We start from the raw sequence: 26729 nt of genomic DNA, 5'->3' as shown, positions 1-26729 counted from the left end.
ACTAAAAGGAAGCTGAGTATTCTATCTCAGTAATTTTAGGATGAAGAAATCAAGGTGGAGAGAGGATGCCTGTTCAGACTCACAAATAGCAAGCAGGGCATAGCAGAGCATACAATGCCCCATGAGATTTAGTGACATTCATTCAGCATCCAGATTCTTAACATCAGATCATGCTCCAAACACTTGGGTCTTATCTCTCTCCTATCCCTTGTCTATTTTATCCACTATGAGAAAAGTTTTCTGACTTCTTAGAGGAGATTTCTGGATTTTTAAAATGTGTATGTTTGTAACATCACAAACACAAATTATAATCTGGTGCAGTGATGTTGTTTATTAATTGTATATGTTTTAATTGTTTAGTTACAGCAACAAAATAGAGTCCAGAGCTATTGCTTCTTTTTTTTGTCTTCCTCAAATACCTTTTCTCAAACTTTCCTGAATCCATTTATTCCTCCTTCTTTCTGCTTTGGTTGCACCTTCTAGCCTGTCTCTTCCTTCCTTCCTTCCTTCCTTTTTTCTTTCGTTCCTTTCTTTCTTTCTTTCCACTTTTCTTTCTCTCTTTATTCCTTTCAGTGTGTTGGCAAGTGGGATCTGCACTGTGGCTCACAGACTCTCTAACTGTGGTTCACTGACTCGGTAGTTGCAGTTTCCAGGCTTAGTTATTCTTAGCATGTGGGATCTTAGATCCCAGACCAAGGGTCAAACCCACGTGCTCTGCATTGAAAGGTGGATTCTTAACCACGGAACCACCAGGGAAGTCCCCGAGCCTGCTACTTCTAACCTCCTATGTGTCAAGAAATAGTCAGGTCAGCACTGCATGTTACATAATATTTGCCAAGCCTCCTGATGAGTGATCAGGGACATAATACAGTCTTTCACACTGGAGTAACCCCTTTTCTGTTTGTTTTTGAAATCTGGGTGATGGATCTTGTGGTCTCCAAGGAAGTGGAGAAGAAGGCATTTCTCTCACGCAGACCTCCTGAGACAGCATGAGTGCTTACCTGTAGCCTTTGGTTGCAGAGTGCCTCCTATCATGCATTTTGAACAACCCCCCCAAATGCTAGTGTTCTGATTTATAGGCTGAGAGAAAACTAAAATTCCACTCTTTCAAACAGAATTTGATTTTTAATTCTGGGTAGCTTTTTATGTTCTTTGATTTTCTGATGCCAATAAACTGCTCCATTTTGAAGGGAGTGAGCAGGGTACACTGGTTTGAGAGCCATAGTGTAAGGTGTGTTCAGCAGCTGGTGCCCTTGATCTAAGAGACGAGAGAAGCACTTTTCAGGAATTCTGGTTTCCCAGGCTCTCCCTTTGCTGAGCAGGTAAATGAAAATATTGGAGAATGGCTGACAGAACAGGAACGCCACTGGGCAGATCTTTCTTTGTGAGTATGAAGCACTTTTCTTTCTAAATGTCAGAGTTCTCCAAACAGAGCAAATGCTTTCAATGATCTTTCTCACATACTGACTTCTCACTATATACAGCGTTGGCCAAAAAGTTCGTTTGGGTCCAAAACATCTTACAAAAAAACCCAAACCAATTTTTTGGCCAACCCAATACATACACACATTTCCAGACTGGGATCCTAAAGTGCGGTCAAAAGGAGGAAAGTGTGAACTGCAGTGAATCCAGGTGTGACTGATGACTAGTACCAGAAATTCCAAAAGTTCAAAATAGCAACTGTGCAGTCTCACTATCTGTTCTTATTAACAGGAGTGAGTGGGAATAAACGGCAGTAATCCTAAGTCAGTTTCAGAGTCAGAACCATCCTGGCTCTGAATTCTAACCATCACAGAGAACTGATTCTAGGAAACAGCTTTATTCCCTCTGATTTCTGTATATCAGTGTGTTCAAATATTCCACTCCTCTGTTTACCCTGATACTGAAACAATAATTTCAAACTAGGCTTTTTAATTGTTTTGATATTAGCTTTTCTAAAAGAGAATAATTTTTTAAAAGTATTCTTTCTTCCTTATAGAGAAATTCTTATGTTGTTAACTGACACTGAATTTTTTTGAAGTTTAGGCTTACCTAAAATTGCTCTTTTGATTAATTTCATGTGGTTATTTTTATCCATTTAGTCTTTAATGTATTAGATCTTGTATATATGCTACAGATTATTTTAAGATATGTTATAAACCGTGTGATCTTTTATCATCCTACGCTGTGTATTATGTTTTATAGTCTCATAGATTTTATTTTCGAATGAGTGTGACCTTATCTAGGTTTTTTCTGCAGCTTTTTTTCTCTTATTCGTTTACATTCCTTGTTCAGAGTAATACAAAGAGGATAAGAGAAAGAGAGAGAAGAGAGAGCAACAGTAAAGTGTGCTTCTTGAAATAAAGGAAAGATATTTGAACAGAAAGTGACATGGAAAAGGAAGAAGTAGACAAAGTGAAAGTAAATGACTATGATTTGAACTGTAATATGGTATATATTGTTCATAATAATAAACATTGTAATTAAAAATTTTAAAGTCTTTAAAGACATACCATGCATTTCAAATAATGATCTCTTAAGGCACTCAGGCTATTTGAATCCCTAGTCAGAGAATAAACTAATAACAGAATTTCTTTTAGGATATCATTTGGGGAAGAAAGGACCTAAGACTTTCAAGAGATTGGGATTCTATGTTTCTGACAAGGAATCCAAAAGACTTGTGTGCTCTGCACACTTGTCCCCCAGGCTGGGCTCACTGACAGTAACATTGTTCCTAGAAGTAAGAACTGGGGCACTACGGGAAGAAACACAAGGGAGCAGGGTCAGGAGGCAAATGAGAGTTTTTCTATCACTAGCTAGAAAAGTTCTTAGGGAACTGTCCAAATCAAGCCTGGGGCTTGTTATTATTGTTCTGTCGCTAAGTTGTGTCCGACTCTTTGCGACCCTACAGACTGCAGCACACCAGGCTCCCCTGTCCTTCATTATCTCGGAGTTTGCTCAGATTCACGTCCATTGAGTCAGTGATGCTATTAAAATCTATACATCTCACTCTCTGACATCCCCTTCTCCTCCCACCTTCAATCTTCCCCAGCATCAGGGTCTTTTCAAATGAGTCAGTTCTTCACATCAGGTGGCCAAAGTATTGGAGTTTCAGCTTCAGTATCAGTCCTTCCAACGAATATTCAGGGTTCATTTTCTTTAACATTGACTGGTTTGATCTCGTTGCAGAGATCAAGCTAACCTGGGCTGGTCTCGGGGGAACTGTGACCACTTTGCATGAGTGCTCAGTCGTGTCTGACTCTACGACGCCATGGACTGTAGCCTGCCGGTCTCCTCTGTCCTTGGGATTTTCCAGGCAAGAATACTGGAGTGGGTTACCATTTCCTCATCCGGGAGATCTTCCTGACCTGGGCATGGAACCCACGTCTCCTGTATCTGCTGCACTGCAGGTGGATTCTTTACTGCTGAGCCACCAGGGAACCCCATCTTTAGAAAATAGGAAAATGTCTAGATTGTTTCAAAGTATATTAGTCCTCAACAACTTTGTATTCATAGTTAAGATCTCGCAAAAAGAATGACTTCCTTTAGCTGCATTGGTGTTGTTTACTCCCTGTTTGCTTTTCATTTTTCTGCTTAGAGCTCTGATTTTGCCAAATTCCCAGCAGCCTGACACGCTCCAGTGTGATCTCATGTCGGCCCTGGTACTCCTGTGTGGTTCTGGGCTGTTGGTGCACCCTCCTCTGGCTTGCCCTCCATCTGACTTCTTGCTCCAGCACTCCTGAACTTGGAAGCTGTGCTATTCACATGGCCTCCCTTCCTAAGAGAAATGGAACCATATTAATTCCCTGGAAAAAAATAGGTAATCAGCTCTGATCCTCCCTTCCTGATTTCTTCCCTCCTAAGGATCACCAGCTAAACTCATTGATTTACCTGCATTTCTGTGCTGCTATTTTTTTTTGTCATATTATCCACTATAGCATGCATTTATCTTTTAAAATGATTATTTTTAATTGAAGAATAATTGCTTTACAATGTTGTGTTAATTTCTGCTGTACAACAATGTGAATTAGCTATGTGTATACAGGTATCCTCTCCCTCTTGAACCTCCGTCCCCACCACTATAGGTCATCACAGAGCACTGAGCTGAGCTCCCTGTATATACAGCAGCTTCTCACTAGCTGTCTATGTTACATACAGTACTCTCCCAATTCATCCCACCCTCCCCTTCCCCTCTCATCCACAAGCCTGTCCTCTGTGGCTGTGTCTCTATTCCTGCAACCCAGATGTCCATCGACAGATAAATGGATAAAGAAGATGTGGTGCATATACATAAGGCAGTATTACTCAGCCATGAAAAAGAATGAAACTGGCTCTTTGTCATGATGTGGATGAACCTAGAGTCTGTCATACAGAGTGAAGTAAATCAGAAGGAGAAAAAGAAATATCATATATTAACACATATATACAGAATCTAGAAAAATGATACTGATGAACTTATTTGCATGCATTAACTTTTAAGGGCCAATATATTTCATGGAAGGTTGAAAGAATATATATATACCCCTCTCTACCACTCTCAGGCATTAATACACTCAGGCATGACATCAATCACCCATGACTTTACATTAGAGAGCCAACTGTGTACTCATAATTGTGTGTACTCAAAATTCTGTGCACTCAAAATTGTGTGCACTCATAATTGTGTGTAGTCATAATTTTGATAGGCAGGTAGAGGCCTCAGAACAAATGTGTCAATGCCATTGTCTTTAAGGAGCTATTTTAGTCTTGTTGAGACAAAACTTAAGTTTGTGTGAATGGACTGGCCCTTTTGTCCAAAATACACATTCCTCCACTCCAGCACAGGGGTAGAGAAAAGCTCTCAGCACAAGAAGCTCTGAGAGAGGGAACTAAATTCAATCAGACCCTGACACTTTCTCAGTTGGCGTTGTTGTCTTCTTGTATGGCCACTTCTGCCACTTTATTCTGTGGCACGCCCCCACTTTCTCCAGGCCAGTCATACAACAAAAATCCCTTCTCACGTTCACTTCATTTAGCACAATAGGGAATATGTAGGCTTTCCCTCTCAAAATGTATTATTAAATAGAAGTTAAATGAAATATTAGTAAACTACAACAAATCCTGGAGAAGACCCTGATGCTGGGAAAGATAGAAGGCAGGAGGAGAAGGGGATGACAGAGAATGAGATGGTTGGATGGCATCACCAATTTGAAGGATGTGAGTTTGAGCAAGTTCTAGACATTGGTGATGGACAGGGAAGCCTGGTGTGCTGCAGTCCATGGGGTCACTAAGAGTCAGACATGACTGAGCAACTGAACTGAACAACAAATCCTACTATCTTGTTGGGTGGTTTGTCTGCAATGATGCTGTCTGTGATAGGAGGAGAAGGCAGAGAGTTGCAGAGTAAGTGCAAGACAAGGGTCTTGTTAGTCATGAATAACACATTATTGTTCAAAGCTAGATCTTCCCTTTGCTCTTTTGGCTCCAACAGGAAAGTAAAGTTTTCCAATTCTAAGGATGCTATCAAAAGGGGACAAAAATATATCTGAGCTAACCTTCCATATCTTAGAGCTGCGTTGACCACAGACCCTTCTTTAGGCTGAAACATGTGTGAAGCCCCCCATATTAGTTTGTTTCCCTCTCACCTACTCCCTGCCTTTTGGCCATGTGATCATTGGAGATGATCTTGTTTTCTGGTACTGGGAACCTAGCAATGTGAACAACATTCTCCTTTGAAGAACAGACACTGACAGATAAAATCAAGCCTTTGCTTATTTTAAGCCTCTCCAGCATGTCCCATACACAATGGGAACTCACTTCAAATTTCTCCTTAGAACCTCTTGCCTACTGCACAACTGATTTATAGGTGTGCTGAGTCGCTACAGTCATGTCTAACTCTTTGCCACCCTGTGGACTGTAGCCTGCCAGGCTCCTCTGTCCATGGGGCTGTTCAGACAAGACTACTGGAATGGGTAGGGGATCTTACCCAGGGGACCTTCCCAACCCAAGGATCGAATCCGTGTCTCTTATGTCTCCTACATTGGCAAGTGGGTTCTTTACCACTGCTGCCACTGGGATGTCTGATTTACAGGCAGTAGTGAGTATTAAATAATACTTTCTCTCTTCCTGGGTTAGGTTTCTAGTCCTGTCTCTCCAAATAAATTTAAAAAAAAAAAAAAGGTTTGCAGATGGGTCTAGGATTAACCACAAACTATGCAATATGCAGTGTTAACATATATTTATTGAACCTTTCATATGCAGGTGATGATGTTGGAATATTGTGACAGGTAGTCTAGCCTTCACTGACAATGTTTTATTGACTATTTCAAGCTCAGTAAGTACTAAATGATTTCCCTTATATTCTGCATGACTGTTATCTCCATTCTATACTCTCAAGGACCCCATCTCCAGTGACTATTTTCAGGCTTACATGGAGAATTTCAGGGTGAAGGGGAGAGGGCCAACCGTCTCTTTCTCAAAGCATTTTCTCCACGTCAAGGGCTAGGCATCTATTCTGCCTGCTAGTTTCTGCCTCCTGCAATGCCACATGAACTCTTTTTCCTGGCTCTTTGACTTCATGCATTTAACTGCTCAGTCCACTCATAAGGATCTCCTGAGTGCTTATTGTTTGTATGGACTTTGAACTTCTTACATCCTCTGCTCTTGGATGTTTGCTTACTTGAATTTGGACTCACCTGCTGCCTACTTTTTTGTTCACAGGTCACAGGGAGGCTGCTTCCTGGTTGCAAAGCCCTAATCCTTGATCTGCTGCCACTCATAAATATAGAGAGCAAGTTTGCTTTTCAGGCAATTAAATGTCAGAATTGTCTACCTGTGATGACTGTATCCTCTTTAAGAGGATCGTTGTAAAATCGGTCTTTCCTTGTGGGTATGGCTGCCTTGCTGCGGTTTTCTCTATGGCATTTCATCATGTGAATTTCAGTCTTTCGTGTATCTGTTTCATAATCTTGAAGAGTGCTGGATTTGGGTATGAGAAGACGTTACCATCTAAGATCTCACTACCCTTTTTTTCTTAAGGTTTTCACATAATGAGCTTTATTTTTTTACAACTTTTAATTTTATATTGGAGTATAGCCAATTAACATCGTTGTGATAATTTCAGGTGGACAGTAAAGGGACTCAGCTCCATATATATATATATATATATATATATATATATGTATACGTATCCATTTTCCCCTAAACGTTCTCCCATCTAGCTTCCACATAACACTGAGCAAAATTCCCTGTGCTGTAAGAATTCACTACTGATTTCGTCATTGTTGGTAACAAGAAATAGGATTTAAGGGGTGTCATTTAAAACTGGAAACAAAGAATAGTATGACTGATGTGCATGAAATCCAAGCCCCAATTTTGTGATATTAACAGCTGTTTCTAAATCAAGTTTGGAGAAGCTGGAATAAAACAAGAACTAAAAGAAAGAATGCTAGTGATTAGATAGGTTTAGTTTCTCAACCCAGAACGTTTTGCTTATTCCCTAAGTAACTTAAGACATGTCACTTACATCTCTCAATTTCATACCTTTGGTTAAACAATCAAGTGAGGCAATATACACAAAAGGTCTACCAGGATTGTTAGACTGAAATGTTTCCTTCGTAATAATAAATTTTAGTAACCCACATCCTCTCTCCATTCTTTACAGGGCTGCTGCTCTGTAAACAAATTTGACCATGTTGATTTCTTGCTTATACCCTTCAGTATCCTAGAACGAAGTAAAAACTCTTAGAATGAAAATAAAACTTAGCATAATCACACTATCTGACTTTACCCGTGAAGGTAGCTAAACATAATGTTGCGTGAGTTTGGGGGGGTGCTCCCTCTTACCACTCCTCTTCAATTTTCCAGGACACTTTTACCTTTTAGTGTGGCCCCTGTTGCCTATTGGCAAGTTTAGGGTTGAAAGGAGGTTGCCTATCTGGAAAGTAATATAAGACCACACAGGAACTAAGCAAACTCTTATACAGATGGTCAATTTTTCTGTTGGAAGGATAGGGGCTGATGGGCTATCTAAGGGAGAGATTAGCACAGCTTCTCTGCATGCACGGTATCCTTTGTTTACCGGGGTGGACACTGGACCCTCTATGGCTCACTTCCCATACAACTCCTGGATGGAAGCAGTGGGCGTGATCACTTAGGTGCATGCTCGGAGGTCTCAGAGCATGTCTTTGCCCAAGTCTGTGTGTTGCTCTACGTCTCATTCCTTTGTCTCTCACCCTCTTAACACATCTCCTTCATCCGCTCTATTTCTCCACATCGAGAACTTCTTTCTAGACTAGAGTGAAGGATGAAAGTTGCACAGTCATGTCTGACTCTTTGCAACTCCATGGACTATACATTCCCTGGAACACTCTAGGCCAGAGCACTGGAGTGGGCAGCCTTTCCCTTCTCCAGGGGATCTTCCCAACCCAGGGATCAAACCCAGGTCTCCTGCACTGTAGGCGAATTTTTTACAAGCTGAGCCACCAGGGAAGAAGCTGTCTCTAAATCACAAGGTATTCTCACCAAGTCTATTGCCTATTCATAAAACTCCGGGAGTTGGCAATGGACAGGGAGGCCTGGTGTGCTGCGATCCATGGGGTCGCAGAGAGTCAGTCGGACACAACTGAGCGAGTGAACTGAACTGAACTGAACCAGTCCTATGCCAGTTGAAGCCTATGGCCTGGCCTAAGCCATAGGCTTTTTTTTTTTTTTAAGAGTATAATTGCTTTACAATGTTGTATTAGTTTCGGCTATACAGCAAAGTGGTAATTCACCTATGTATAGGTAATTCACCTATACATATTTCCCTTCTTCCTTAGATTTCCTTCCTGTTTAACATATACCTATATATCTTTATCTATCTATCTATCTATATATATATATATATTTTTTTTTTTTTTTGGTTGCTGCTGTTTTTCATCATTTTCCCTGTGCTGCCCTTTGCCTAAAACAAGTGAACTGATAGATTGAAGGCACAGGGGAAAAGAGAATCCTAGAAATAAAAATGCATTGATTACTATTTCAAAGGTAGTATCTCATCATATAAATACAATTCCATCTAACAGAAATGCTCTAAGACCTATCCACCATGTGAAAAATAGTTATATGAAAAGGTACCATAAGTTCAATCAAAGTTGTTAGGGATATATTACCTGCTGCCATAAGAGGGCTCCAGGTTAGCTTGTTTCCAGTCCTCCTAGTCCTCTGACTACTAAGTATTTGAGCTGAGGGCTCTTCCAGCTGTGAGCTGGCCAGAGGAGGAGCAACCCAGAGCCGAGTCAGCGTCACCCAGGATCCTGCTGTATTTCGGGCTTGCTTCCTACCTTGTTTTCCTGCTCTCTGTTGATCTTTGCTTTTTCTTTGTAACTACAAATAGCCTTTCCTTTCAGCAAGGATTTCTCTTCTTCCCTGGGGACTGGGACACAGCAAAGTCTCTGCAACTTCTATCTTTATCCTCTGTCTCTGAAGTTAGCAGATAAGCTTGTGTTTTTGCTTTCTAGCAAAAATGGAAAACTGGCCAGGAAAAATCACCTTTTCAGGTCTAGTTCTGGTCCTCCCACTCTCACTCTCAGGGAAGAACCTGTGTTCTTCTTCTACATCAGTCAGACCCACCTCTGAAGTTAGACTATTGTGTTGGGATTATGGCCACAGCCATTGCTCACACTAGGTTTTAGGTACATAACAGGCTGAATTAAAACTCATCTTCATTTAAGAGTGAAGACAGAATCAGTTTTTAATAAAGAAAGGCATCCTAGACATTCCATCTCAGAAGTCAGAGTGGGCATTCTATTGTGAAAGTGGGAAGTCTCTGAGAGAGGCTCAAGAAGAAGAGGATTCAGAACTGCCATCTTGTTTCCCCTTTGTCTTCAGTAATCCTTTGCCTGGCTCTATAAACCTGCTCTAGGTTATTCTGGTAGTGTATAAAACTCTACTCAATACTCTGTAATGACCTACGTGGGAAAAGAATGTAAGAAAGAGTGGATAACTGTGTATGTATAACTGATTCATTTTGCTGTATAGCAGAAACTAGAACAACATTGTAAATCAACTGCATAGCAATCAATAATTTTAAAAAACAGAGATAAGTGATAGAGAAAAGGTTTTAAAGAAAGTAAAGTAAGGAATTCCAAGGATAGGATGGGAAATTCAATTAGCAATTTGGCTAGACAACTAATTGGAAAGCTGGATAACATCATGTTTTTGTTTTTTTTTTTTTTCAAACTAGATATGTGTTACTTGACTCAACTTGTCAGCTTTCCAGAGAACATCTTCCTGACTTTTGTATCTGAAATCTTCGTCTTTCCCAGTGTTTACCACAAACGTTCATATTGAGTGGAGTGGCCATCTTGATTCTGTAATGTCACATCTGTGGGAGTCATGAAGGTCAAGGTCTCAGAGAGCACTGGGGATGAGTGCTCATTCATGAGTGTTTGCTCTGGGTAAAGATGGCAGAGACTTGATGGAAGATGACCAAGACTGACTCATAGGAATACTAAAACGTCTTATTTGTTAACTATGTCAGCCACTGTGCTTTTTGGTTCACATGAAATAGTTTATTTTATATCCATGTTTTATGTTCTGTGAAGTACCATCATGATGCTAATGACTCCCAGCTGAAGAACACACACCTATGGGATGAATGGGCAGAGGGACAGGAGCTGATATTTCATCTGTAAATCTCTGATGAGAAGAATGCCATTTAATAGGGACCAAACAAGACTGTATCTGTTACTAGAGCATTACATATATGTTTGTGTGTGTGTGTGTATTTTATATGTATGTATGTGTGTGTGTGTGTGTGTATGGTGGCAGGAGGTCATATATAGTGGTTATATATAGTGGCAGGAGGTCAGCCAGCAAGTGAGGAAAAGACTTTTGAAGAAACTGATGCCAAAATTAACAAAAAATAAGGATCTTTGGGGAAAATCCATGGTTCTTATAGAATAAGTGGGTTGGCTTCCTGTTAGGAGTTTCTAGGAAGTCACTTAACTTAATGGATGGCATTTTTGCAGTATCTTATTCCAGCCTCTTGGCTCCACCCTTTACAATTTCATTGAGTAAAGCATCTGGGAAGATTTGTATAGTTTTCCCAATCTCATCAGTTCAGTTCAGTCGCTCAGTCGTGTCTGACTCTTGGCAACCCCATAGACTGCACTATGCCAGGCTTCCCTGTCCATCACCAACTCCTGGAGCTTACTCAAACTCATGTCCATTGAGTCAGTGATACCACCCAACAATCTCATCCTCTGTCATCCCCTCCTTCTGCTTTCAATCTTTCCTAGCATCAGGGTCTTTTCAAATGAGTCAGTTCTTTGGATCAGGTGGCCAAGTATTGGAGTTTCTGTTTCAGCATCAGTCCTTCCAATGAATATTCAGGACTGATGTCCTTTAGGATTGACTGGTTTGATCTCTTTGCAGTCCAAGGACCTCTCAAGAGTTCTCCAACACCACAGTTCAAAAGCATCAATTCTTTGGCACTCAGCTTTCTTTATAGTCCACCTCCCACATCCATACACGACTCCTGGAAAAACCATAGCTTTGACTACATGGACCTTTTTTGGCAAAGTAATGTGTCTGCTTTTAAGTATGCTGTCTAGGTTGGTCATAACTTTCCTTCCAAGGAACAAGTGTCTTTTAATTTCATGGCTGCAATCACCATCTGCAGTGATTTTGGAGCCCCCAAAAATAGTCTGTCACTGTTTCCACTGTTTCCCCATCTATTTCCCATGAAGTGATGGGACCACATACCATGATCTTCATTTTCTGAATGTTGAGTTTTAAGCCAACTTTTTCACTCTCCTCTTTCACTTTCATCAAGAGGCTCTTTAGTTCTTCTTCACTTTCTGCCATAAGGGTGGTGTCACCTGCATATCTGAGGTTACTGATATTTCTCTCGGCAATCTTGATTCCAGCTTGTGCTTCTTCCAGCCCAGTATTTCTAATGATGTACTCTGTATATAAGTTAAACAAGAAGGGTGAAAATCTCATAGAATCGTATTATTAACAGTAATCTAGGTGAAGCTCTAATACTTTGGCCACCTAATATGAATAGCCTACTCATTGGAAAAGACCCGCCTGATGCTGAGAAATATTGATGGCAAAAGGAGAAGGGGGTGGCAGAGGATGAGATGGTTAGATAGCATGACTAACTCAATGGTCATGAATTTGAGCAAACTCCAGGATACAGTAAAGGATAAGGGAGCCAGGAGTGCTTCAGTCCATGGGACAGTCCATGGACATGACCTAATGACTGAACACACACACACAGGTCGCATTGTATATTGAACTATCAGACTTGAGCACTTACATTTTTAAACAATGAAAAATACCTCCATTATCTCCAAAATACCTCAAAAGCATGACAGGTCCATGGTATATTTTAAAATGTTTGAAGTTTTGTACTTACACTACACGAATATCAATATATGCACTGTTCATGTCAGAGTCCTTGTATCCTGCAATATAAAGCTAGTGGAGGCCAGGCAGGAGAGCAGTTGAAATCTTCTTGGAACATAAATATATTGAAGGTTGCTAATGAAAGACTAATTGATGAGAACAGGAAGCAGTCAATTTTAATAATGTAATTTGTTCAGTATCACTACAGCAATTTAAAACAGAAAGAAAGAAAAGGGTTTAAATCTCTAAATTCTGTGCTGAAAGATCCAAGGTTAAGATGAGATTGCAGCATAGCTTGTTTGTTAGCATAGTTAAAAATAATGATCAAGTTAATTAAAACTGAATTATAGTGGAACCATCTCAATAGACTCATGACAGCCATTTTAATGAGTTCCATTAAAGGTAGCAATAATAATTAAGTTATTTTGAAACCAGCTCAATAATTTTCATAAGAAATCTATTATGCACATTTCTTTCATGTCCCTGTTGGTATAACTGTAGTAGCAGGAAATTTAGACTGTGGACTCTAAATATGCTCTGCAATGAATTGTGTTATGAATTAATGCTGTGCATGCTATTTGAGAAGAGTAGTTACCATCTGTGTGTGTTATCTCTCTTTGCACAATTCTCCCAAAGAACAATGGTGACACTAAAAAAGAGGGAACATTCTAAGGTGAGATCCCCAGTCTTTTTCCAACAACTGGGGACTCCATAAACATGAAAATATTTAAAAGTCTCCTTGCATATAAGTGGTTGTATTTTTAGAATCCTATTGATTAATAAAAGGCATCATGACACCAAGTTTTATGATTTCAGCAGCAATTTGCATTTTGTTAGTCACAACTTCTATGTAAGTAGAGGAAGTATTAGTGAGATTTTGTTTGAGCCTATGATATTTTAGTTCTCAGACAAAGCTGCTATATTTTTGTCCTTTCCTTTCTTTCTCTCCCCCAGGATAAGGCCATTGGTATTGGAAATCTGGAGTGAAATGAGATAGGCTCCCATGTTTCTGCAATTTCTTGGGATGTCAATCTGAACAGGAGGTTAGGAAAAAGGAGAGTGGGTTACTATGTAGATATCAACACATCTGTCATCTGCCTTCTCTTTCTATAAGAATGTTTTGCCTTTAACTTATCACAAAGTTCTTTTTTTGTATTTCTATTTTGAAGAAAATATAAACTAAATGAAGAATGAAGCTGGATACTTACTCTTCATCCCTAATCTTTGAATATTGAGACTTTATGTCATGAATACTTAAAAGGCTATTTATACAGGTAAATAAATCTCAACTTTATTGTGTTTAAGAATTACCAATGATATTAATAAACATCACTCAGTGTAGGTAATTTATAATCTTATTTCAGGCTTTTAAGTAAATACTTCACTTTTTAAATTAAAGCTTCATGACTACTCAAACCCCACACAGATTACTGATAAATATCTGTAGATTGACTTATTAAAGTTCATTAGTTGTTTTATTATATTTATTAGTATTTATTTATTATGATTATTATTATTGATCACATAAATTTGTCATGCTGTCCTAGGTTATTACAAAACTGTGTGTTCTTGGACTATTAGCTTACATGTAAGCATAGTGGCTTCTCCCCGGAAATGGCTATTTTCAAGGGGTATCCCTGCAGCTATTAAATAAAAATGCAATCATAAGGTCATTAATCTTATCTCAATAAAGTGCAAATGCAAAATTTTTATTATTAATATGTCTATCTACATTTATTATACAAAATTATATAGTATTTCAGAAACAGAAATAGTAATTACAAAGTCAACATGGATTGAGTGCATTCAGTTCAGTTCAGATCAGTCATTCAGTCATGTCCAACTCTTTGCAACTTAATGGTCTGCAGCTTTCCAGGCTTCCCTGTCCATCACCAACTCCCAGAGCTTGCTCAAACTCATGTCCATCTAGGTGATGCCATCCAACCATCTCATCCTTTGTCCTCCCCTTCTCGTCCTGTCTTCAATCTTTCCCAACATCAGGGTCTTTTCCAGTGAGTCAGTTCTTTGCATCAGGTGGCCAAAGTGTTGGAGTTTCAGCTTCAACATCATTCTTTCCAGTGAATATTTAGGACTGATTTCCTTTAGGATGGACTGGTTGGATCTCCTTGCAGTCCAAGGGACTCTCATGAGTCTTCTCCAACACCACAGTTTAAAAGCATCACTTCTTCAGTGCTCAGTTTTCTTTATAGTCCAACTCTCACATCCATACATGACTACTGAAAACACTATGGCTTTGACTAGACAGACCTTTGTTGGCAAAGTAATGTCTCTGCTTTTGAATATGCTTGGTCATGGCTTTTCTTCTAAGGAGTAAGTGTCTTTTAATTTCATGGCTGCAGTCACCATCTGCAGTGATTTTGGAGCCCAAGAAAATAGTCTCTCTCTGTTTCCATTATTTCTCCATCTATTTGCCATGAAGTGATGGGACTGGAAGCCATGATCTTAGTTTTCTGAATGTTGAGCTTTAAGCCAACTTTTTCACTCCCACTTTCACTTTCATCAAGAGGCTCTTTAGTTAGTTCTTCTTCGCTTTCTGCCACAAGGGTAGTGTCATCTGCACATCTGAGGTTATTGATATTTCTCCCAGGAATCTTGACAAGAAACATAGGCATAGACATCAGAAGGCAGCAGAAAGAGTCCCCTATGTGCATAAGAGTACTGAATTTTTGGCCTACTGGACTTTATGTTTAGAAATTATTTTCTTTGCAAAATAAATTCTGAATATGACAACCTATTAAAAGGAGCTGTGTGCAGAAAAGCCTACATTTAGACAAATATTTTAGTTCTAAAGTTAAGTTTTTCATTAATAAAATGAAAGATCAACATTGCTATAATCTTCCTTTCATTGAAATAACATAAATCCTTAGTCTCAAAAATTTTAAATTAATATAATCTTTGTGTGAAAAATATATGATTATTTTAGATAACCACTTGATTCTATTCTTAAAACCCAATGAAGCACATCATGAGAAATTAGTAAGTCATTTTACACACAGCACATAGCTTAAACTTAAATGTTTGCTTTATAATATTAATTTTATAACAGGCCTAATAATGATCCTCTAAAAGAAAAGCAGACACAGGAGAAAAAAGGCAACTTTTGAATTACTTTTAACATACAGATTACATTTATCTAAATTTTGTCAAGTTTGGGTTAAGTAAGTATGGGAAATTTCAAGCCAAATATAGTGTGTGTGTGTGTGCGTGTGTGTGTGTGTGTGTGTGTGTGCTTGGTCATGTCAGACCTTTACAACCCCAAGGACTGTAGCCCATCAGGTTCCTCTGTCCATGGGATTTCCAAGGCAAGAATACTGGAGGGGATTGCCAGAATTTGATAAGCGATTGAAGCTAATGGTTAAGATAAAAGGAATTTGTTGTTACTTTATGCTTTCCTCATGGAATGTTCAATTCAGAAACTATTTTAATGTTTGTAAACTGATTTTCAAGCATTTGATATTATCAGTAAATTTCTGTTATTTGTTTATAAATAGTGAGTGCTTTTTCTATTAGTGTCTATTCATGCACAGTGTAATGCATATTAAGAAAAACCAGGTAAGTACCTGGACAGTTTTCACATTAAAAACATTCATTGTCTTCTGGTCTATATAGCAATGCATTGAGAATTTAGAGAACAAATGAGAAAAAATATAAATTACATCAAGACGTCTTTATATACCAGTTAAAGTGAAGGCTAGCGTTTGTCTAAAATAATGGTGTAACATTATCATATGAAAGAATAAGCCTTTTGTTTGCCTCTGAAGATGATGCCAGCAACTTTCTGAGGCTTGATCTGAGCCAAGAATAAATGTATTGTAGCATCATTTCTGTCTGAACTTCAAGGAAAAGGAAACATTTACTCTAAACTTTTAGGTTCACTCCTTCTCAGTGATTGTACACGAACTTCATGAAGGCACAGACAAGACAAGGCCTGAGTTGACTTTGCATTCTGCCCAGGTCTCACATTTGGGAAGAGTTTGGCAATGGCAACCCACTCCAGTATTCTTGCCTGGAGAATCCCATGGACAGAGGAGCCTGGTAGGCTGCAGTCCATGGGGTCACGAAGAGTCGGACACGACTGAGTGACTTCACTTCACTCAATGCTTTCAAATAGATGGGGAAACGATGGAAACAGTGAGAAACTTCATTTTTGGGGGCTCCAAAATCATTTCACATGGTAACTGCAGCCCTGAAATTAAAAGACGCTTGCTCCTTGGAAGAAAAGCTATGACCAACCTAGAGAGCATATTAAAAAGCAGACACATTACTTTGTGACAAAAGTCTGTCTAGTCAAAGCTATGGTTTTTCCAGTAGTCAAGTATGGATATGAGAGTTGGTCCATAAAGAAAGCTGAACGCTGAAGAATTGCTGCTTTTGAACTGTGGTGTTGGAGAAAACTCTTGAGAGTCCCTTAGATTGCAAGATTAAACCAGTCAATCATAAAGGAAATCAGTCCTGAATATTCATTGGAAGGACTGATGCTGAAGTTGAAACTCCAAAACTTTGGCCACCTGATGTGAAGAACTGACTCATTGGAAAAGACTCTGATGCTGGGAAAGATCGAGGGCAGGAGGAGAAAGGGATGACAGAGGATGAGATGGTTGGATGGCATCACCAACTCAATGGACATGAGTTTGAGCAAGCTCTGGGAGTTGGTGATGGACAGGGAGGCCTGGCATGCTGCAGTCCATGAGGTCGCAAAGACTTGGACGTGACTAAGAAACCAAACTGTTAATGCTCTCAACCATATAAAGAAAGCACCCATGTACATAGCAACTGTTAATATCTACATTTTTAAATTTGTCATTCTCCCAATATTATTTTTCTTCATAAAATTCCCAATATTGGGCTTAACTACACTGAATTTCTAATTCCTTGTGTTAGAACTTGAGTATCCACAACATGTAAAAGGACTTAGGCAGGAACATGGGTAAAACTTTACATTGATAGTGAATGTTTACACGAGTGAAGTCTAAGCTCTAGACTTCGGCTCTGAGTCTCTACCCAGCAGGATCAGTGGATTCTGCCATGGCCCTGGGCCTCCCACCTACACCTCACAGGGCCTGGAGGTCCTCTCTCTGGGAGTCATTGACACTCCTCTGCTGTAGGCGTCAGTTCTGCTGTCCACGCTCTTTCCTGGTGGCTGAATCTGCTGCACTGTTGGGCCTCGAAGGCACAGCTGGGTCTGATCTTGTAGCTGCTGCTGCTCTTTTCACAGATACAGAGCACCTTCTCCAACCCAGATAGGAGAGGATTTCTCTAAGTGAATCTTAAAATTATTTTATTGGGCTCCCCAAAGGGTGGTCTCATTTTCTGACTTTTGTTTAATTTTTTTTTGAAAACCTCTTTCTTGAAGAACTTGGAATCCCTTTCCCCAAGTTCAAGAGAATGGCTCACCTGATGTCCCATCTATAAGCATCTTTCTTCCTTGAAAATGCACTGGTCTTGGGCTGAAGTCTTGGTGCTTCTGTTTCCATCTCATTGGACATTTTCCCAACAAGAGCCATATAGAAGCCTCTTTCACTGGTCTGTCAATTCTTGAGGAAAACATACCAGACAGAGTGTCTTCCGTTGAAGTCATCTAGGACAGACAGACTGCTTGGCATTGAGAAACTTCACCACGCAATCTCCTCAGCCTCAACCCTTACTGTTACAGTTCATTCCTTACTCCCAGCCCAACCTCTCCACTTTTGCAAAGCAAGCCTGCAAAAAGCTTGCTTGCTAGCATTTCTAAACTTTGAAAGAAATTGAGAAATTTGAGAGAAGAAAAGGAGAGGATAATAATTTTTCAGTCCTATCTGGTTTTGTTGTTTGTTTTTTTTGTGTATGTGTTTGGTTTTTTGTTTTGTTTTGTCTGCTTAATAGCCCACATCTTGAACTGCCCTTTGGTCACTATTATGGAATATTACTTTGAAAATCTTTCAAAAATTGCATTATTTTTGTTGATTTCCCAAGGAAGTTTATGTTTGGTAATTTTTCAAATATTGAAGAACTAGTTATCTCCATCTCTGTTCTTTATGTAATCGACATCTATCTTTTCTATGTCTTAAGCAGACTTCTAATTTCAATTTTTTCTCAGTTTTACTTCAACATCTTAAAACCAATAATCATTTCTTAGGAAGTAATTTTCAAGTTTGTGAATTATCTAAATTGCCTGCTGTTCTTCCTGATATTTCTGCCTGTTTTGTGGCCAATTCGATGTTCATTAACACCTCCAGCAAATGGTGAGCCAAGAGAGAGAGAGGGAGAATAGTTAATTTTGTCATTTTTTGGAAACATGAATAAAAGGTTTGGTAGGAAAGGACACTAAAATTAATACCTAAAATAGGACTTAAAACTGATCTGCAGGAGAATGATAGTTTTCCCTTCTCATAGAAGAATGTAATGATACAATTATTGTCAAGCACTTGACCAGTATAAATGATATGTGAAAGGGGAATTGTACTGTCTTTTGTATAGGGAGATGCTGCTGCTGACACCTGAATGAAAAGAATCCACAATTTGTACTCAAATGGCTTGAATTCAGGTCTTATCTCCACCCTTCATTAGCTTATATGATCCTGAACAAGGTGTATCCAGTGCTTCTCTCTGATCTTTCTTGTGTAAAGAGTAAGCAATAAGAGATTTTTCATAGGGCTGCTGCAATGAAAAGACATCATATATAGGAAGACACTTTAAAAACTCTAAGGGATACTCCTATAACTTTACAATTATAATCATTATTAATATCGTCATCCTTAGTAATGTGTTTGAATGAATTATTTTGATTCATTGACACTTTCTTATTTAGTTTTCAAGCAGGATGGTATAAAAAATTGATGATTATGTCTCCACTCTGTAATGAGAAAACATTTTATTTTATTAAACCTCACTGGTTTTAAGTTACTTAATGTCGACCTCCAAGTCTCTAGTTAACAGCCCAAACCAGAGAAATAATATTTACTCAAGAATGGGACCAATTGTGCCTAATATCCAAAGCCATTAGCAGTCTTAACAGCTCAACTTTGAATCTAGACTGTATATTTCCTATCATTGGGACAAGAATCCATAATGAGGTAAAGGTTTTTCTTTTTTTTTCTTTAATTTAAAATTATCTGAAACTAGATAAAGCAGGCAATTCTAAGGATGGAAAAATGGAAAAGTAGGCAAAAAGTACATCCGTTATTGAAAGAGCTTGGAATATGATGGAAATAGGGTGAAATGAGAGTATTCTGGACAAATGATAAGGCTTAGAATATATGACACTGGAATTAAACACATGTAAAGAACCTACTTATCACTTACTTTCTATCTGCTTAAAAATGGAAACCACTTATAAGTCACACATAATTTAGGTAGCCTACAAGTAAATAATTCTTAGGAGCAGATGGTTTTATTTCAATGGCAGTGTTTAATTTTTGAAAGAACACAAACTTAAGATTCCAACATGAGAGAAGATTCCAGCATGAGAATGAGCTTGAAATTTACAAAAAGGTATGTATCTTGAATCTAAGCCCATCTTGGTATTACTCAGATGGAATTAGATTTTGAAATATTTTATGTTTATGTTAGTTTTTAATATTAAGAGCTGAGTCTGCGAGCGGAAAGTCTCACGTCTGGGGGAACGTTTCACTGTGGGTGTGCACGTGCGTGTGAATGTACATGGTGGGTGTGTCGGGGGGTGCACACGTGCATACTTGTATTCAGGAAGAGAAAGAAGAGCTGGGATGTGAAGGACAGGAACATAAAGACTATCTTAGAGAAATTTTGAGTCAACAAGGTCAAGGAAATCCTAGTAAGGGAGAGATTTAGAAATGGCCACTGAAAGAATGTGAAAGCATAAAGCAGGGAATTTTTCTGGGAGCTCACTGGAGGGAGTCTGCATATCTTGGAGGGGAGAGTTTTGTTCTTTAACAGAGTCCAGTAAATTCCACAGTCTGGCTCTAAAAAGAATAAAAGAAAACCATTTTAATTGGAAACTGAGGTTTCCATTTGCAGCCCATGCAAAGACAGTCTTGCTTTGGTTGATAATGTGAACCAAACCATTATTTAACACACACACACACACACACACACACACATGCATGCACACAGAGGTGAATAAACATTTAGATATACTCAAAATGTTAGTAATACTTTTTCTCTGTATGGTGAGATCATGGCAATTTTTGGTTTCTTCTTTTATGCTTCTTTGCAGCTCCCCAGTTTCCTGAGTTGAACATATATTAATTTTGTAATTAGACAAAAAAAGAACACTATTTTAAAAGTGAATGTAATCATGGATTATTTTTGTGTGTGTGTACCATCTAATTTGAAGACCTAGGGGTTTCCTAGTGACTCAGATGGTAAAGTATCTGTCTGCAATGCAGGAGACCTGGGTTTGTTCCTTGGGTCGGGAAGATTCCCTGGAGAAGGGAATGGCTACCCACTCCAGTATTCTTGCCTGAAGAATGCCATGGACAGAGAAGCCTGGCAGGGTACAGTTCATGGGGTTGCAAAGAGTCAGATATGACTCAGTGACTAACACATAGGGGACAATGGAGTATGATACTGGCTGCAACCAAAAATAAATCCATTAGATAAAAGTTTATAGTAATGGTTGATACTCTAGTCCATTCAGGATCTACATGGGTGTATTGCATGCTTGTGGCTTCACTTTGAAGGCCCTTGACTGAGAGCAGACCTGTGATGAAATTATAGGGGCAGGAAGGACTCCACCACAGGTACCTGTCTCTGTTTTATACTTTCTCTCCTTCCTCACGGGGATTTGGTTGGATTTTTTTGGCCCTAACATTTTAATAGTAGTAGTGCTACCCCTTTTCCTAGATCATGTGATCCAAAGTATTGGGATGAGGGTGGGCACAAAACTCCCTTAATCTTTCTCTACTTTATTTAGCTAAGACAACCCCTTCTCCTCCTGCCATCTTACTTTTCTCTCATTTGTGGGTTAATTGGGACTAGAAAACATCTCCCATGCAGATTCTAGCAACTTTAAAGGAGAAATAAAATTGCAAACAGGAGACTTGAAAGGTTCTAACCAGGGAAGGATGACAATGTGATAGACACAGACTCAAAAAAAAAAAAAAAAAACTGGATTTCACACTCCTCCCCAACCCCCCACCAAAAAAGAAACTTCCCCTAGGAAATAAAAAGAAAACCTGAACACTGAAGGTTTGAAACAGACTTGAGCTACAGCACAGCCTTCAATCTTAATTCTGCAATCATATCTTGGCATATTCCAGTACCCACACAAATTCTGCATTGTTGGTGACAACCCGAAGGAAATGTTAGGATTTTGGCAATTCTTGACTATTCAGTTTTGTTACTGTGTTTTTTGCCCTCTTAGGAATTTATGTTTTCCCCAAAGAAAACATAATTAAAGAGTCCCAGTATCTGATATTAATGGACAGTGGGTAACATGACAATACATTACTCTATGCTAAGATCGTCAAAGAATCTGGCAAGGAATCTTGTGGAAAACCTTACAATTTTTAAATTAGTCAAGCGCATTAAAACACATTTTAATCCACACTTGTTTTATAGTGCTATTGGATCCACATACTTCAAATATTAAAGTGATTGTACAAATTCTTGCTAAGGTTTCTCTAATTAAATTCTAACCTAAGTGACAAGACAGAAACAATGTCTAGGGGGCTTTGTTCATGGATATTTTTCTGTCCTTGAGTCTGGCAATACTGATATCCAAACAACTTGATCAAGTATAATAAGGCCATTATCTGCTTTCTCTCCTCTTCCTTCCTCTCCTCCTCCACACACTTCTCCTCTGTCTCCTTCTATTTCTTTTCTAGATTCCTGAACTCCCTCTGGTCTTAAAAGTAGCACACATCCCCCTTGTAAATCTCCTTGTAAAGCTTCTCAAACTTTGCATACCTTTTATACTCCTTCTGAGGATATGACTTAGAATCCTGGAAACTTAGCTTTTACCCTTGAAGCACTTGTGGGGTTTGTAGAGTTGGTCTGAAAAAGAAATGCCTTTAACTCTGAATTGAGTTGACTGGCAAAGTCCAGCTCTAAGTGATACCCCGCGCAAGTTCTCACCAAAGACCTTGGGAACTGAATGACAGACACCACACCCCCTAGAGTGTGTATCTATCACATTGGCATCCTCCCCTGGGTAGAACCTTTCAAGTCTCCTCTTTTCAAATTTATTTCTCCTTTGAAGTTGCTAAAATCTGCATGAGAGATGTCTTCTAGTCCCAATTAATCCACAAATGAGGGAAAAGTAAGATGGCAGGAGGGGAAGGGGGTAACCGAGGATGAGATGGTTGGATGGCATTACCGACTCAGTGGACATGAGTCTGAGCAAACTCCAGGAGATGGTGAAGGACAGGGAAGCCTGGCATGCTGCAGTCCATAGGGTCAAAAAGAATCGGAAGTGACTGAGCAACTGAACAATAGCGACATACTTGAGTCCTGTGGACAATCAAGCATTTTCTAGTTCAGTTTATATGATTGGTAACAAAGATCTTTGCTAGATCCCTAAGGAGCTTCTAGAAAACAAATACAGTGGCACTTTTCTTTCTGCAGAGAAGTGAGAGGGGAAGACAGGGTTTTGTAGATATACTTTCCCTGCTGCTTAATCCTCAAGTGACACTCTTCCCATTTTTCAGTTGTACTGTCTAGCTTAAGATAATCACATACATCATACACATCAATGAAATGATTTCAGGTGGAAGGGGGAACACCAGACCACCTGACCTGCCTCCTGAGAAATCTGTATGCAGGTCAAGAAGCAACAGTTAGAACTGGACATGGAACAACGGTCTGGTTCCAACTGCGAAAGGAGTACGTGAAGGCTGTATATAGTTATGCTGATTATTTAACTTATATGCAGAGTATATCATGCAAAATGCCAGATAGGATGAAGTACAAGCTGGAATCAAGATTGCCGGGAGAAATACCAATAACCTCAGATATGCAGATGATTACACCCTTATTACAGAAAGCAAAGAGGAACTAAAGAACCTTTTGATGAAAGTGAAAGAGGAGAGTGAAAACGCTTGCTTAAAACTCCACATTCAAAAAACTTAAGATCATGGCATCCGGTCCCATCACTTTATGGCAAATAGATGGAGAAACAATGGAAACAGAGAGACTTTCTTTTCTTGGGCTGCAAAATCACTGTAGATGGTGACTGCAGCCATGAAATTAAAAGACACTTGCTCCTTGGAAAAAAAGCTATGACCAACCTAGACAGCATATTAAAAAGCAGAGACATTATTTTGCCAACAAAAGTCCATCTAGTCAAAGCTATGGTTTTTCTGGTAGTCATGTATGGATGTGAGAGTTGGACCATAAAGAAAGCTGAGCACTGAAGAATTTATGCTTTTGAACTGTGGTGTTGGAGAAGACTCTTGAGAGTCCCTTGGACTGCAAGGAGATCCAACCAGTCCGTCCTAAAGGAGATCAATCCTGGGTGTTCATTGGAAGGATTGATGTTGAAGCTGAAACTCCAATTCTTTGGCCACCTGATGCAAAGAACTGACTCTTTAGAAAAGACCCTGATGCTGGGAAAGATTGAAAGCAGAAGGGGACAATGGAGAATGAGATGGTTGGATGGCATCACTGACTCAATAGACATGGGACTTGGTGATGGACAGGAAAGCCTGGTGTATTGCAGTCCATGGGTTTGCAAAGTGTCGGACATGACTGAGTGATTGAACTGAACTGAACTGGAAGGGATGGAGACAGAGGTCAGAAGATGTGAAAGCAAAGATCTTAGATGTGAGGGTGTGTCACAGAGGCATGTCTTAACCTTTTGGATTAGGGACTACCCAGTAATCATGTTGGGAGAAGGCAATGGCACCCCACTCCAGTACTCTTGCCTGGAAAATCCCATGGATGGAGGAGTCTAGTAGGCTGAAGTCCATGGGGTCGCTGAGGGTCAGATATAACTGAGCGTCTTCACTTTCACTTTTCACTTGCATGCATTGGAGAAGGAAATGGCAACCCACTCCAGTGTTCTTGCCTGGAAAATTCAAGGGATGGGGGAGCCTGGTGGGCTGCCGTCCGTGGGGTCACACAGATTCGGACACAACTGAAGTGACTTAGCAGCAGCAGCAACAGTAATCATGTTGAGTTCAATTTTGTATTGTCTTGATTCTAAGTTGCTTGTTGTAGTAGTTGTAATATCCTGAATTAAGTTACCAACATGATAGCTTCCTTGTCTTTTCTAAATGTCAGAATCTTGAATCATTGACACATCTTCCTGAGGCTCTTGGGATCCTCAAGTGTGTGCAGATTTCATTTTGGTTAATTTCATTATTTTCCAGCTTTCATCTAAAACTGCCATTGGCATTAACTGCCAGGCTTCAGGTAGAATATGTAAAGCCATGCGAAGGTCATTTATTCCTACCAATTAGAAAATAAGTTACACTGCTTCTGGTTAGGAATTCAACACACATTTTAAAAAAGAAATACCCAAAAGAATTTTTTCCCTGCAGAGCTTAATTAGATGGTTGAGAATTCTTCCACCAGAAAATCAATTTTCTAGTGGGACATCAAGCCAGGATGAGACAGATCACCAGAAAGAAAGACTACAAGAAACCAGAAAAAGAAAGGTAAAAGAAAAAAAAAAAAGAAAGAAAGAAACACATGTGTCCACACAGACTTTTATTTTTGGTGTTTCTAAATTTAAATGTGTGCTCTTCCATATCACTGGAGACCCATAGTGATGGTTTTTAAATACTTTAAAGCAGAGATATTTATACGTATATATATTTTTTAATAGTTGAGTTGGCATTCCAGGTAATCAGTGCCATAATATCTAGATCTGAAATTGTGGGAGGAGAGGGGACTGCATCAGCAAAATGTTTACTACCCCATCCTCTTTCTTTTATACTGTATAATTTTGAGAGCTCTTAAACCATGATAAGGAAGTAATTATGCTTTGAATTTCTCTAAAGATCTAACTAGAGAGTATTCATTTAAACAAACATTTCTAGGAATACGGGTTTAATGACCCAGGTAATTCTGATTGGAGAAATACGATTTTATACAGAGAGCTGACAGAAGCAAGTAAAACCTTGTGGGGTTTGGCCGAAGACATGCTGAGCTTCTAGGAGGCAAAGGGATATGTATTCGGCATCCCTTCTCCGCACCTACAGCCCCAGATTCACACCAACGTGTGTCTGTGATATGAATGAAATAAACGGGTCAAGCCAGCCTCGGGGGTACCGAGGCAGGGCTCTGTCTGGCCGTCGAGGGTCCGGGGACCCCCCAGTGTCACCCAGGCTCTAAGATAACCCAGTAGGGAGGCGCTGGGCGAGGACCGGGCTCCTCCTGCCTCCCCCGTCGTGCGGCTCGAATCTTCTGAAGCTGCCAGTTGCCAAATGAAATCTGAAACCCCGGGCTGCGTCTGAGGGTTGGCCCCGCTCAGTTGTTCCAGCCTCTTGTACTGTATATTTACACATTCACACACAATCACTCTTTCTAACTTCTGGGACTCTTCTGTGCGCAACTGCTAGGATCTCTCAAGTGCATGTGGCAACTCAGCCCAGCTCCGGCTGGAAACCGGCGGCGGGGCTTCGGAGGGTCTCGAAGGCCGGGGGAGCTGTCAAGACTGCGGCGGGGACCGGAGCGGATCGACGCGCGGGCGGCTGGGGGGAACCACCCCCAACTTTCCACCCCAGCCGCAGCTCCTTCTGCCGCCGCGCATTTCCTCCGAAACCGCGGCTGCGGAGCTACCCAGTGCATGGGGCGCAATACTTCCCCTTGTTGTGGGAAGTAAGGGACTGCCCTCCCCGCTTAATTTTTTTTCCTGCTCGTCCTGGGGGTCTTTTTCTTCGGAGCAGTCGCCGTCCCCCTTCTGTCGTGCGCTCCGAGCAGGGTAGGTGACCTGGTTTGGGGCGTGGGGGGGAGTGATGTGCTCTGAGGTGACCTCGGGGGGGCTGGGACCTGGCCTCGCCTGCGCCCGGGGGGCTGCGGGCACAGCTGCGGGCGACCCGCGTGGGGGCTGCAGGGGGCGAGGAGGGACCGCAGGAATCCCGTGCTGGTGCAGTCTGTGTGTGTGTGTGAGCGTGTGTGTGTGTGTGTGTGTGCGCGCGCGCGTACGCGTGCATGTAGATGATGGAGAACAATGCTCCTTTATTATTATTTTTAAAAGGAAGAAAACAGAGCAAGCTGATAATACGCGTTTCTAGGCTTAAAAATAGAAGGAAGGAATAAAGACTCCGCAGTTTACTTCCCTCACTATCCGCCCCCTTCTCCGCTGCTCGTTTCCGTTAGTGTCTTATATCACGAGAGTTTTCTAGATAACAGCCATTCAGAGATATGTTTTAATAGTAGATATTGTAATTGTAAACAAAGCCTTTGGGAATCTTTGGTGAGTTTTCAGTCACCCAAAAGAATTTGTTTAG

At 40.1% G+C, this 26729-nt stretch overlaps 1 protein-coding gene across 2 annotated transcripts in view; it reads left to right on the top strand.

The window, feature by feature from the left end:
• ARHGAP24 (Rho GTPase activating protein 24) overlaps nt 1-26729 on the top strand; it is a 614546-nt gene that overhangs the window by 37881 nt on the left and 549936 nt on the right. The window contains exon 1 of one of the 2 annotated variants that reach the window (XM_086404972.1): nt 25806-26200. The exons of the other annotated variant lie outside the window; for it this stretch is intronic. The gene's annotated coding sequence lies outside the window, so the exon portion shown is untranslated. Of the gene's footprint in view, nt 1-25805; nt 26201-26729 lie in introns of those variants that run through there. 2 annotated transcript variants of the gene reach the window in all.

This window comes from Bos grunniens, chromosome 6 (assembly GCF_055505025.1).
Source record: "Bos grunniens cultivar Pamir isolate PY7600 chromosome 6, Bosgru_T2T1.0, whole genome shotgun sequence".
Taxonomy (NCBI): domain Eukaryota; kingdom Metazoa; phylum Chordata; class Mammalia; order Artiodactyla; family Bovidae; genus Bos; species Bos grunniens.
This window is presented reverse-complemented; position numbering and strand designations above follow the sequence as displayed.